The sequence below is a fragment of the Arachis stenosperma genome, chromosome 5 (assembly GCF_014773155.1).
Source record: "Arachis stenosperma cultivar V10309 chromosome 5, arast.V10309.gnm1.PFL2, whole genome shotgun sequence".
NCBI lineage: Eukaryota > Viridiplantae > Streptophyta > Magnoliopsida > Fabales > Fabaceae > Arachis > Arachis stenosperma.
The window spans coordinates 7,173,910-7,188,459 of NC_080381.1; positions in this window are offsets into that span (position 1 = coordinate 7,173,910).

A 14,550-nucleotide genomic window follows, 5' to 3' on the forward strand; every position below is an offset into this window, starting at 1 on the left:
GGCACTTCCAGGCGCTGCATTATCCATGTTGCCACGCCATTGCCTGTTGCGCCTACTCCCGGCTAAACTGGGCGTCATACGTTCATGAGGTGTATCGTATGACTGAGGTGTTCAACGTTTACAATCATGGGTTTCTCCCACCTATTCCTGAAGGCCTGTGGCCTCCATATGGTGGCCCTACCATTATTCCTGACCCTAATCTGCGGCGGGCAAAGGAAGGTCGTCCAAAGTCAACCAGGATCCGAGGAAGCATGGATCAGTCTCAACAGAATCAGCCGAAGCGTTGTGGGTTATGCCGTCAGCCTGGGCATACGCGAAGGAACTGTCAGCAGCGATCACAAAGTGGTGGAGGGGATGCTTAGATCTCATGTTGTGTAACCCTCGTCTATGCTGTTTTATTTGTTTCTTGCTCTAAGTAATCTTAGTAATGCGTCGTTGGTTAAATATGTCACTTTCAACGTGTTTCATCAACAACGAAATCTTAGTATAATAACCTCGTTTTAAATTATCAGTTTCATTAAACCTCTTTAGATATCTTTAGTAATGTGCATTATAATATATACCATACATGAACAGATGAATTACTCTGAATCAGGCACTCACTACATACTCAAAAGATAAATAGTATTTAACAGTAACTCTGAAATACATAAACACTAACAATCATGCACATTACATAACGCAATTAGGGTTTATGCACACACTTTTTCAAAATTGCTTCCTCATAAACCGTGGTGACTCACCACGGTTTATGCACACACTTTTCCATACGTAAACCGTGGTGACCTCCCACGGTTTACATGCAACACAATTTGTTCCTAATCCGTGGTGACCTCCCACGGTTTATGTTTGTTTTGAAACCGTGGTGGGTTGCCACGGTTTACATAATATTCAATTTTGCACAAAATCGTAACAACAAACAGATTTGCACATTTACGTAAATAATTCTCCCACTTTATTTATTTATGTAAATTGCCCATGTTTTTTGTTACTTTTGCTTATTGAAAGCACTTTTTATTTTCGTTTACCAAAATACATAGTTATAAGTTTTGAAAAATTAAAATATATAAACAATTTTCAAAATTATTGACCCTATTTATTACACATAGCACTCTAGGAGCAACTAATAATTTGTCATTTAGAAATATGAAATTCAATTAATTTTGAATTAAATAATTTATTTGGATTAGATAAAAATGAGAAATGACTTTATTTTCTAAATTCATGGAATTTCATCCTTTAGAATTCCAAATATTATATATATTTTGAGTAAAATGATTTGATATTTCAAAATGATATGATACGTGAAAATAAAGTATGTATGTAATAACCAACATTAGTGAATTACAGATTTACAATGATAAAACAATGTCACACACAATCAAAAGCAAAAATAAAATAAATTAGTAAAATGGTATGCTTGTCCCATACTACCGACAGAGTGAAGGACGAGCTAGATTAGCTGTTAACTTTATGAATTCTCTAAGCTATTACTAAATACTATTACTAATTAATTACTATCATCGCTCAATGCTCATCATAATGCGTATTATTATTATTGTGTGGGTGACACCTCATCATAATTATAAGACATATCGTGGAGACGTAAAAGGGCATGTAGGGTCAATAGTGTAATTTCAGAAAAAAGTCGATGCATGGGGTCACAACATCTTCTTCTGATTGCTTTGTGCTTTGTTTCATGGGAACTCACTAAGCCAAGATTGGTTCACCGACGACCCTGATCCTATTCTAGCTTGTTCTATGCGGGGAACATGGCACACGCCCAAGGCTAATTTTGCTTTATCGCTTTTGTTTTTCCCCTTTTCCCCTTTTGTTTCTATTTCGACTCCTCCACTAAGCAAACAAGCCTCACACATTCTTATTAGCCCACAAATCCAATATACCATCATTAAAGTTATGCCTTTCTTCTAAACTATGCATTTTGCCACTTGTACCCCGCCTCTGCATTCCAATAATTAAAACAAAACAAAAGCAATGCATTATTACGCAGTGAATTTCCGTTTTTATCCTTTTAATTCATTTAAACACCATATGGTTAATTAATTACTGTTAACGTTACGTTAATATATATGTAGGTGATGTCATGTCCAACAGTAGTAGAAAAACGTTTGAAAGCGCAACGTAAATGGAGTAATGCCAACGCAAATGACCTTCTATAAAGATATAGAATAATCAACTAATTTTTTTCTAATATAAATTATGATTGTACATTTTTTTTTTGGTATTTGGGTAAGTTCGTCATACCTTACAGCAAATTCTATAAAATTTTTAAAATTTTTAAAATACACGTTTTTAATCCATGTATCCGGGAGAAGAGTACAGCAAAATAAATATGTTTTAGAAAAATAAATATTTTTCATAATTTATATTAAAAAAAATCCAATAATCAACCATTCAATGCAGACTGTTTGTTTATAATGAGATTATTGGTTTCCAACCGTTATTTTTGACAGTAGTAAACTCATTTCTTTCAAAATAATCATTAGTTCAGATGAATATGCAAAGCTTAGCAACGAAAGTAACTGACCAAAAGTGGATATAACGGAAATTTCCTTAAAAAAACTGGAGAATGTAACGATCAAGTCACAAAAATTGTACATATATGTCCTGCAAAAGCTAGACAAGAGAAGGAAAAAGGAAAAGATCGCAATTATGCTTGATTGGTTACTAAGAACGACCCTTAAGTAGTTTAGTTAAAATTTCATTAATTTGTATAGGTAAGTGTACTAGTACTAGTGTATTACGATAACGTAACGCTTCACGGTTCGATATGAGAGGACCCAATTGATGAGAAAGTGTTGTTATTCATCTGTAGAAGATCAAATAAAGTGGAATGGAGAATATTTGATTTGGAATAAATCCAATTGAATTATTAACTCATGGCGTTGGTTGGGTTGCCACATCAACGCTAGCTAGCGGTGGATCACCCCTACAAGGATCTTGTATTACGGTGCAATGCAACGCCAAAGTCCCAACAGAAAGGGTGACCAGCTGTTGTATTATAATTTTTAAAATATTTGGGTGAATATATGTCTTTTTTTAATTATTAAGTTTTTAAAGAGTTATTATTTCTTTAAAAGAAATAATATTAAGAACTATCATAATTTATTATTTTTTATTATTATTTAACCATCAACTCATTTTTTTAATTCTAATTCTATTAGTTTAATAAGCTAACAACATACTTTAACAACATACTTTGTCCCATAGTAATAAATTATTATGTTGAATATTTAAATTTTGTATTATATTATGTTAAATTGTGTGAAATTTTGGATGGTGTTGTCTTATGTTTTTACTAAATTTTTAAAGGATTTTGATTTGGATTTTATGTTAAAGCAATACTATGGCAAACTAACATGAAGGCTTGGGCCTTAACTTTTTTGCTTTATTTTTAAATATTGGGCTTTAATTTTTGTTTTTAGAAATATGTGGATCTAAATCAAACCAAATTCAATTACGAAAAAGAAAAAATAAAAGAAGTTTTGAAATGGACAAAACAAAGATTGTTTGTCCCAAAAAAAATTGTTACTACTTATTATAGATAATTTATTGATTTTGGTAGGTAGATAATGATTTTTATAAACAATGTGAACAATAAATTTTAAAATTGGTTCAATAAGATAAAAACACATTGGGGAATGTTAGGGGGACAATGATTTTGTTGAACAATATGAACAACCACCAATCAAATTAAAACACACCACACCTCTAAATTAACCCTCTAAATTTTAATATTAAAATAATCATCCGTACACTAGTAAAATGAACATTCAATATATCTATTGTTTACATTATTTAATATTTTTATTGTTTACCTATACTATTCCAAACAGATTATATCCATACGAAAATCACAAGTAGAAAACAGAAGTAAGCGTAAGCATAACTGCATTGTTCACTAAATTCATTCTCTCCTTATACTTTTTCATAATTTATTAGTCAATAATACACATTTAAATAAATAAAAAAAGAAAGATTAGTTTTTTATTTATGAGACGAAGAGATACCATAAGACAAAAAAAAATATTATTCCAAATTCAGAACTACATAAGTATTGTTAAAAATATTTTACTCAAATACATTTCATTTGAGATCAAAACTACATAATGTCTAAACTGAAAATTAATCTTTAACATACTAGACTCCTTTCAAACATTTTTTTTCTTGTTATTGTTAGTTGAGATTTTTAGAGAGGAAACGTTTACAAGGATCAAATAAGATTATTAAAACAAGAGATACTGAAATACTAAGTACCGAACAAGTTTTTGAATGTCTAGTGTGTTTGGATTGTGGTTTGTTAGATTGAAATTTGAATAAAAATAATTTTATAGAATTGATTTTGGGTAAAAATAAGTTTGTGTCAACATTATTTATGTTTGGATATTAAAATTAATTTTGATAAAATAAATATTATTTGAATAGTATTAGTTAAAATCACTTTTAGATAGATAATTACTAAAAAAGGCATGACATTAATTCATAATGTTATTTTTTTATAGGACAATTTACCCAAATAAATAAATTTTGTGAAAGCTTTACTCAAATACACAAAACAGATTTCACTTACGTTTTTGTGCAATTTCCACTTTATGTAAACCGTGGTAAGCTACCACGGTTTCTGATTATAACGTAAACCGTGGCAAGCTACCACGGATTATGCTTTTTTTGTTTTGTGTGTAAACCGTGGCAAGTTCCCACGGTTTACAAAGAGGGAAATATAACCATAAACCGTGGCAAGCTCCCACGGTTTATGAAGGGGGAATTTTAATCCTAAACCATTTATGTTAAAGTGTTTTATTGCATCAATGTGGTATCATTTAGACTGCGCATGATAATTGTGACAGAATACATGTATATAATAGAAGCTCAAACCGCTTAAACTATCAAATACATAGCAGATAACATATTAGACAATTTTCAAACCTTTTTAACTATCAAATACATGGCAGATAATAAATTACAGAAGTCTGAAATACATAAGGCTAAATAGCATGCGAAGAACATAAACTAATATAGGGACCGGACATGACAATATGACATAATTAATCAGAATTCTCAATGGTGTCGCTGTCATCATCGTCGAACTGACCGAACAGGTGACCTCCGGTGCCACACAATGGAGGACGCCTCACCCTCGTAGGTCTCTGCTCTGCCGCTGGTCCTGATGGCTGTGCGGGAACGCCGCTGAATGCTGAGGCTGGGGTCCCTCCTAATGGGATCCATGGGTCAGTCGGAGATGCTGCAGGCTCGTTGAGGTCAACGGCCAACTGAGGAAGAACATCGTAAGTCTGTGGCTGCGGATCAGCAAATTGGGGCTGGTCGTCAGGCATCTGTGGCCTATAATGGGTCCCATCATCATCCATGAGCATGTCTGCTATATCCCTATAGAACTCTGACTCAGTAACAGGATAATCGATGTCCATCCCAACAGCCGCGGTGGTATACCCAGCAAACGCATCTGGGGCGACATTCCCAAAGAGTTAAGAGCTACTACCCACATCGTAGGTCGGCTGATCCATAGCTGAGGCTGAACCAACTACATCTTCACCAACACCATGCTGAGTGCCCTGATCATCAATTGAAGGTACTCTACCTCGAGCCCTTCCACGGCCGTCCCGCCCTGCCTGTCGTCTGCCTCTACGTCGAGGAACACGAAAATCCACCGCATCTCCATAATCAGCTCTAGGGATGTCCTCCTCTAAACGGTCAGCCAGCTCTCGCCACTCTCGATCCGTGGTACAGGTGCCTATACGCCGACGCCGATCGGCTCGCCTGTTATCTGGTCTGTTGTAAACGTGCACTCTAGGAGGTGCCTGCGACGACCCTCTGTGATGAGCCTCCTCAGTCAACACAATCGGCCTAGGATCCTGAAATGCAACATCTGGGGATAGGAATCTGTGCGCCACACGGCACCACCACTCCAGGTAGTCTGATGATGGACCGGGATCAAGGACTCGATCGACCTAGATGACTGAATGAAGCTGGTTCTCCCAATGCTGATGCCACTCCCGATAATAGGTGGGAAACTACCTGTCCCCACCCCTGCCATCCTTCGCATTTAGCCAATCTATGTTCAGAGCTAGCTTAAGGAGATGCTAAAGACCGCCAAACTGCGGTAGAACCCGGTCGACCTGATGCCACTCAATCGCAGCAAAATATATCAGGCTAGTGACGGCCGTCCATAGCCTACGGTGCTCGTTGGCTAGTATCTCCGAGTGAATAACAACACCAACCTCGGCAGAAGAATAAGGCTCCCACACAAACTGTATCGAAATAGTAAGGGTTTCGTCAAAGCACGACACTAAACATAAACCACTGAAACTAAGAGCAATAACTAAATGACTCACATCGTGGACACACAATCGATCCTACGAAAGACGTACAGACACTAATCTCTGATCCCCTGGATCGTTCCTCGGCATAAACATAGCCCACCTACAATTTTAATTGAAATCATGTCATAACTAGAAGGAACACATCATGTTGAACAACTTGTGAACCGAAAATAATAAACCGTACCTGGAGGCAAGAAGAAACCCGAATACATTAAACCCACTAGGCCTCAACGTGGGAAACCTCCAAAAAATCTAAGACTGTAGAAGCTGTAGCGGCCCGGCTAAGTTAACAACGTTTTTGTTCGTCCCACGGCAAAGACATCTATACAACCAGGCCAGTGCAGCCGAACCCCAGCTATATCTGCCCAAGTCGTTCAACGATGCCAAATAAGGCAACCAACGAAGGTGGACCCGGTTTGCATTTTTGTCCGCAAACATCTGAGACGACAATAGCATCAGAATATAAGCACGTGCGTATATACGCACAGTCTCATCAGTAGCATCTGTTGGGAGAACCCGGAACCTCTCATGGAACCATATGTAGCACACTGTCATCTGCTTGACTTTATTCTGTGGAGGTAACTCCCCAAATAACTCGCAGAACCATACCCATGCTGGTCTACCCTGCTCCATCAGATTCTCAAACTCAGTCAGGCACCCGCTGACGGGCTCACCATCGATCGGCAAACCCAGTTGATATGCCACATCTTGCAAAGTAATACTGCACTCACCAAAGGGCATATGGAAGGTGTGCGTCTCAGGACGTCACCGCTCAATAAATGCGCTAAGGAGAGGCTCATCAACCCAGAACCACTGGCTGTTCAGCCTAGCCAAATGATACAAGCCCGCCGTCTCCAGGTAGGGTATAATTCGGTCGTGTAAGGACATATTCTATTGTCTCCTAACGCCGCTAATCACCCTAGCAGGCTGCAAAATGTGGGCAACAAAATCCCTCAACATACGACCATTACTAATAACATCAGACGTAATTTATAAAAAATTATTACAAGCCTCATATTGTTTTTCTTAATTCCCTAATTATAGCAATAACAGTGATTATAATAATAAGCGGTCCAATTCTAACAAAGTCTAAGAGTAACAATAATAACTACCATTATCAGAAAGGAGGACAACAATAATGATAGTAACAATAACACTACTAATACTATGCACTCACAATAACAACAAAAATTAAATGTAAAAAAATAATTTTACTAACAATAACTATAATAATATCAATATTTATATAAATAGTAATAATAAGAATATTAATAATAATAATAATAATAACTAACCTTGGCGTCGATGTATCCAGCCACGTGAGCGACGCCATTTAATCGGTACAAGCGATCCTCATCCTCCATGCTCCACCAACTAAACCTCTTTCCAACCTTATTTACTTTCCACAGATTCTCTCAAACCAACAACCCCCAAATTTTGCTTTGTGTCACAAATGATCCGTGAGAAGCTTCAGCGGATTATGTATTTATAGGCACTCACACGTAAACCGTGGTAACCCATAGCGGTTTACGTTCAGCTCGCATTCTTCATAAAACGTGGGAGCTTGCCACGGTTTATGGTTATATTTCCCTCTTTGTAAACTGGTGGACGAAATTGTGATCTATGTTTCTTGGATTTTGAGTGTATATACTCTTAGGGCACTGTTTATTTTCTTTACTTGAATTCACAACTCCGTTCAACTAACCAGCAAGTGTACTGGGTCGTCCAAGTAATAACCTTACGTGAGTAAGGGTCGAATCCACAGAGATTGTTGGTATGAAGCAAGCTATGGTCACCTTGCAAATCTCAGTTAGGCAGATTAAAAAGGTAATTGTGATTATTGGATTGTAAATAAAAAGGAATAATAAAAGGGATAGAAATACTTATGCAGATTCATTGGTAGGAATTTCAGATAAGTGCATGAAGATGCAGCATGGCTCAAGGACGCCTGCTATCCCATTGCTTCTACTCAATCCTTCTTACTCCTTTCCATGGCAAGCTTTGTATAGGGGTTCACCATCAACTGTGGCTACTTTCATCCTCACGGGGAAATATCCTATGCGGCTGTCACTCGCACAGCTAACCAGTCTGGAGGCATCACCCATGGTTGATAACTACATCCCATCCTCGCAGTGAAAACTAATGCTCACGCACTCTGTCACAGTACGGCTAATCACCGGTTGGTTCCCTCCCCTACTGGAATAGAATCCCTCTTTTGCGTCTGTCACTAACGCCCAGCAGGTTACAGGTTTGAAGCACGTCACAGTCATTCATTACCGGAATCCTACTCGGAACACCACAGACAAGGTTGGACTTTCCGGATTCCCAGGATCCTACTCGGAATACCACAGACAAGATGAGACTTTCCGGATCCTCATAAATGCCGCCATCTATCTAGCTTATACCACGAAGATTCTGTTGGGGAATCTAAGAGATACACATTCAAGCCTTGTTGCATGTAGAACGGAAGTGGTTGTCAATCACGCGCATTCATCAGTGAGAATAGTGATGAGGGTTATCTAACTCATCACATTCATCATGTTCTTGGGTACAAATGAATATCTTGGAATAAGAATAAGATAGAGATTTGAATAAAAGAAAATAGAACTTCATTAATCTTTGAGGTACAGCAGAGCTCCACACCCTTAATCTATGGTGTGCAGAAACTCCACCGTTGAAAATACATAAGTGAAAGAGGTCCAGGCATGGCCGAATGGCCAGCCCCCTAAAACGTGATCACAGGATTCAAAATACAATCCAGGATGTCTAATACAATAGATAGATGTCCTATATATACTAGACTAGCTACTAGGGTTTACATGAGTAAGTAATTGATGCATAAATTCACTTCCGGGGCCCACTTGGTGTGTGCTTGGGCTGAGCTTGATCAATACACGAGCAGAGGCTTCTCTTGGAGTTGAACTCTGAGTTATGACGTGTTTTGGGCGTTCAACTCCGGATAATGACGTTTTTCTGGCGTTTAACTCCAGACAGCAGCGTGTACTTGGCGTTCAACGCCAAGTTACGTCGTCATTCTTCGAATAAAGTATAGACTATTATATATTGCTGGAAAGACCTGGATGTCTACTTTCCAACGCCGTTGAGAGCGCGCCAATTGGAGTTCTGTAGCTCCAGAAAATCTATTTCGAGTGCAGGGAGGTCAGAATCCAACAACATCAGCAGTCCTTTTGTCAGCCTTTTTCAGAGTTTTGCTCAAATCCCTCAATTTCAGTCAGAATTTACCTGAAATCACAGAAAAACACACAAACTCATAGTAAAGTCCAGAAATGTGAATTTAACATAAAAACTAAGGAAAACATCCCTAAAAGTAGCTCAAACTTACTAAAAACTATATAAAAACAATGCCAAAAAGCGTATAAATTATCCGCTCATCACAACACCAAACTTAAATTGTTGCTTGTCCCCAAGCAACTGAAAATCAAATAGGATAAAAAGAAGAGAATATACTATAAGGTCCAAAATATCAATGAATATTCATCTAATTACATGAGCGGGACTTGTAGCTTTTTGCTTCTGAACAGTTTTGGCATCTCACTTTTTCCTTTGTAGTTTAGAGGTATTGGCGTCTCTGGGGGAACTTAGAATTTGGGATAGTGTTATTGACTTTCTTAGTTAAGCATGTTGATTCTTGAACACAGCTACTTATGAGTCTTGGCTGTGGCCCTAAGCACTTTGTCTTCCAGTATTACCAACGGATGCACAAATGCCACAGACACATAACTGGGTGAACCTTTTCAGATTGTGACTTAGCTTTGCTAAAGTCCCCAGTTAGTGGTGTCCAGAGCTCTTAAGCACACTCTTTAGCTTTAGATCACGACTTTAACCATTCAGTCTCAAGCTTTTCACTTGGACCTTCATGACACAAGCACATGGTTAGGGACAGCTTGATTTAGCCGCTTAGGCCTGGATTTATTTTCCTTGGGCCCTCCTATCCAGTGATGCTCAAAGCCTTGGATCCTTGCTTTAAAATTTTCGCCATTTTTTTTGCTGCTTTTTCTTGCTTCAAGAATCAATTTCATGATGTTTTTCAGATCATCAATAACATTTCTCTTTGTTCATCATTCTTTCAAGAACCAACAATTTTAAACACTCATAAACAACAAGATCAAAAGACATATGCACTGTTCATTCATTCATTCAGAAAACAAAAGCATTGTCACCACATCAATATAATTAAACTAAATTCAATAATAATTTCGAAAATTATGTACTTCTTGTTCTTTTGAATTAAAACATTTTTCTTTTAAGAGAGGTGAAGGACTAATGGAATTTATTCATAGCTTTAAGGCATGGTTACATACTAATGATCATGAAATGAAGACACAAAACATAGATAAACACAATAATTAAAAACCGAAACAGAAAGAAATAAAGAACAAGGAATGAATCCACCTCTAGTGGCGTCTTCTTCTTGAAGGACCAATAATGTTCTTCAACTCTTCTATGTCCCTTCCTTGCCTTTGTTGCTCCTCCCTCATTGCTCTTTGATCTTCTCTTATTTCTTGGAGAGTGAGGGCGTGTTCATGGTGTTCCACCCTTAGTTGTTCCACATTATGGCTCAAATCCTCTAAAGAGGTACTGAGTTGCTCCCAATAGTTGTTGGGAGGAAAGTGCATTCCATGAGGCATTTGTTGATGATGAACTTCCTCATGTTCTCCTTGGGGGCCGTGAGGAACTTCCCTTGTTTGCTCCATCCTTTTCTTGGTGATGGGCTTGTCTTCTTCAATGGAGACATCTCCATCTATGATAACTCCGGCTGAATAACATAGATGGCATATGAGGTGGGGGAAGGCTAGCCGTGCCATGTATGAAGGCTTGTCAGCTATTTTGTAGAGTTCATTGGATATGACTTCATGAACCTCTACTTCCTCTCCAATCATGATGCTATGAATGTCAAGATGGCCCGATCCACAGTAACTTCAGATCGGTTGCTTGTAGGGATGATGGATCTTTGGATGAACTCCAACCATCCTCTAGCTACAAGCTTGAGGTCCAGTCTTCTTAGTTGGACCGGTTTGCCTTTGGAGTCTACTCTCCATTGGGCGCCTTCCACACAAATGTCCATTAGGACTTGGTCCAACCTTTGATCAAAGTTGACCCTTCTAGTGTAGGGGTGTTCATCACCTTGCATCATAGGCAAATGAAACGCCAACCTCACATTTTCCGGACTAAAATCCAAGTATTTTCCCCTAACCATTGTGAGATAATTCTTTGGATTCGGGTTCATACTTTGATCATGGTTTCTAGTGATCCATGCATTGGCATAGAATTCTTGAACCATTAAAATTCCAACTTGTTGTATGGGGTTGGCTATGACTTCCCAACCTCTTCTTTGAACTTCATGTCGGATTTCCGGATACTCATTCTTCTTGAGTTTAAAAGGGACCTCATGGATCACTTTTTTCTTTGCCACAACATCATAGAAGTGGTCTTGGTGGCTCTTGGAGATGAATCTCTCCTTCTCCCATGACTCGGAGGTGGAAGCTTTTGCTTTCCCTTTCCCTTTCTTTGAGGAAACTCCGGCCTTAGGTGCCATTGGTAATGGAAAAACAAAAAAAGCTTATGCTTTTACCACACCAAACTTAGAATTTGCTCGTCCTCGAGCAAGAAAGAAAAGAATAGTAGAAGAAGAAGAAGAGAATATGTGAGAGAGGGGGAGAAGTAGTTTCGGCTATATGGGAGAGGAAGGTGTTTGTGTTGTGTGAAAATGATGAAGAATGGAAGGGTATTTATAGGGAGAGGGGAGGGTATAGGTTCGGCCAATTTGGGTGGGAATGGGTGGGAAATTGAATTTGAATGTTATGAGGGTAGGTGGGGTTTATGGGGAAGAGGAGGTTGATGTGAATGGTGAATGGGGTAATTGGGAAGAGGAATTGAGGTGATTGGTGAAGGTTTTTGGGAAGTGTGACATTGAAAATGAGATTTGGATTAGGAGAGTGTGATTAGGATTAAAAGAAAAGGTAGGTGGGGATCCTGTGGGGTCCACAGATCCTGAGGTGGGGATCCTGTGGGGTCCACAGATCCTGAGGTGAAAAGAAATACCATTCCTTCACCATATAGGCATGTAACATGCCTTCATGCATCATCCTGGCGTTCAAACGCCCATTGGTGCATGTTCTGGGCGTTAAACGCCCATGTAATGCATGTTTCTGGCGTTGAACGCCAGTTTCATGCTTGTTTCTGGCGTTCAGCGCCAGTTTGTCCTCTGTGTGCGCATCCTGGCGTTTAATGCCAGGTTGTTGCTTGTTTCTGGCATTCAGCGCCAGAATGGTGCTCTGTTCTGGCGTTGAACGCCAGCCAGATGCATCTTCTGGGCGTTGAACCCCAGCCCGTGCGTCCTCCAGGGTGAAAATTTTTTTCTTCTGTTTTTGACTCTGTTTTTAATTTTTTTGATTTTTTTCATGACTCCTCATGATCATGTACCTAATTAAACACAAAAATAACAAAGAAACAAAATAAAATAAAATTAGATAAATAAAATTGGGTTGCCTCCCAACAAGCGCTTCTTTAATGTCAATAGCTTGACAGTGGCTCTCATGGAGCCACAAGATGATCAGGTCAATTTAGTGTGTTGTCTCCACACCAAACTTAGAGTTTGGATATGGAATTTGAACACCAAACTTAGAGTTTGGATGTGGCCTCACAACACCAAACTTAGAGTTTGACTGTGTGAGTTCTTTTTGACTCTGAACTGAGAGAAGCTCTTCATGCTTACTCTCTTTTGTCACAGAGGGATGGCCATGTGCCTTAAACACAAGGTAGTCCCTATTCAATTGAAGGACTAACTCACCTCTGTTGACATCTATCACAGCTTCTGCTGTGGCTAGGAATGGTCTTCCTAGGATGATGCATTCATCATCTTCCTTCCTAGTGTCTAGGATTATGAAATCAGTAGGGATGTAAAGGCTTCAACCTTTACTAGCACGTCCTCTACTATTCCATAAGCTTGTCTTATGGACTTGTCTGCCAATTGTAGTGAGAACAAGGCAGGTTGCACCTCAATGATCCCCAGCTTCTCCATTACAGAGAGTGGCATTAGATTTATCCCTGACCCAATATCACATAGAGCTTTTTCAAAGCTCATGGTGCCAATGGTGCAAGGTATTAAGAACTTGCCAGGATCTTGTCTCTTTTGAGGTAGAGTTTTCTGAATCCAAGTATCTAGTTCACTAATGAGCAAGGGAGGTTCACTTTCCCAAGTCTCATTACCAAACAGCTTGGCATTCAGCTTCATGATAGCTCCTAAATATTGAGCAACTTGCTCTCCAGTCACATCTTCATCCTCTTCAGAGGATGAATATTCTTCAGAGCTCATGAATGGCAGAAGGAGATTTAATGGAATCTCTATGGTCTCTAGATGAGCCTCAGGTTCCTCTGGATCCTTAATAGGAAACTCTTTCTTGCTTGAGGAACGTCCCAGGAGGTCTTCCTCACTGGGATTTTCGTCCTCCTCCTTCCTTGTGCATTCGGCCACTTTGATCACATCAATGGCCTTGCACTCTCCTTTTGGATTTTCTTCTGTATTGCTTGGGAGAGTACTGGGAGGAGTTTCAATTACTTTCTTACTCAGCTGGCCCACTTGTGCCTCCAGATTTCTAATGGAGGATCATGAAACTAAAAGTGGCCTTTGACAGATCAGAGACTATATTAGCTAAATTAGAATTATTTTGTTCAGGATTCTCTGTCTGTTGCTGAGAAGATGATGGATATGGCTTACTATTATTCAGCCTGTTGCGTCCACCATTGTTAAAACCTTGTTGAGGTTTTTGTTGATCCTTCCATGAGAAATTTGGATGATTTCTCCATGATGAGTTATAGGTGTTTCCATAAGGTTCACCTAAGTAATTAACCTCTGCCATGGCAGGGTTTTCAGGATCATAAGCTTCTTCAGAAGCTGCCTCTCTATTACTGTTGGATGCATGTTGCAATCCATTCAGATTTTGAGAGATCATGTTGACCTGTTGTGTCAACACTTTGTTCTGAGCCAGTATGGCATTCAGAGCATCAATTTCAAGAACTCCTTTCTTTTGAGGTACCCCATTGTTCACGGAATTCCTCTCAGAAGTATACATGAACTGGTTGTTTGCAACCATGTCAATGAGTTCTTGAGCCTCTTCAGGCGTTTTCTTCAGGTGAATAGATCCACCTGCAGAATGATCCAGTGACATTT